We start from the raw sequence: 557 nt of genomic DNA, 5'->3' as shown, positions 1-557 counted from the left end.
CGGCCTAGGCTATATTTCTATTACTCACACTAAAGGCTTTTGCTGTGGCAGTTTCAGTATTAGTACCCATGCAGTTGCCCATGGTATCGCATCCCAGTCATAATTATAGTATTGTGACGTCTCCAGCAGTACTAGACACACACAGCGGCTCTGCTCTCTGCTCTGCGGAAGGCCTCTTTCCTGATAAGGGGCCTCGTGGGGGTTTACTGTACCTCCTAACGTGTGCATATGATGGGGCTTTGGGGGACGTCCGTCTCCTTCCACGTGAGCTGAGCGAAAACGAAACGGGGCCCGTGTCGTGTCGTGAGATGACATTGTGGTCCGGGCGCCTCGTCCCGCCGCCATTTCCAGCTCGAGAGGATGCAGGCGAAGAGCGACCGCACGGAGCGCGCTCACAACGAGAGGCGGACGTCCTCAGAAGAGCCGCACGCACGGGCCAAGAGGATGCATCAGCGCAGGGAAAGCCCCAGTTTGTCTGATAAGAAACTCGGGACAGTCACCATTCATGAAATCAGATTCTTTTTTTTTTCTCTTTTTGTGTTTTAATCCAAAGTTGA

At 53.0% G+C, this 557-nt stretch overlaps 1 protein-coding gene across 1 annotated transcript in view; it reads right to left on the bottom strand.

Moving 5' to 3' along the window:
* Window positions 1–525: 525 nt before the first annotated feature.
* Window positions 526–557, bottom strand: part of mapkapk2a (MAPK activated protein kinase 2a) — a 70,613-nt gene continuing 70,581 nt past the window's right edge. The window contains exon 10 of the mRNA XM_062545268.1: window positions 526–557. This exon is cut by the window's right edge and continues 2,875 nt beyond it. The gene's annotated coding sequence lies outside the window, so the exon portion shown is untranslated.

Source organism: Sardina pilchardus, chromosome 9, assembly GCF_963854185.1.
Source record: "Sardina pilchardus chromosome 9, fSarPil1.1, whole genome shotgun sequence".
Lineage (NCBI taxonomy): Eukaryota > Metazoa > Chordata > Actinopteri > Clupeiformes > Clupeidae > Sardina > Sardina pilchardus.
The sequence above is the reverse complement of the archived record's forward strand: the minus strand, read 5'-3'. Positions and strand labels throughout refer to the sequence as shown.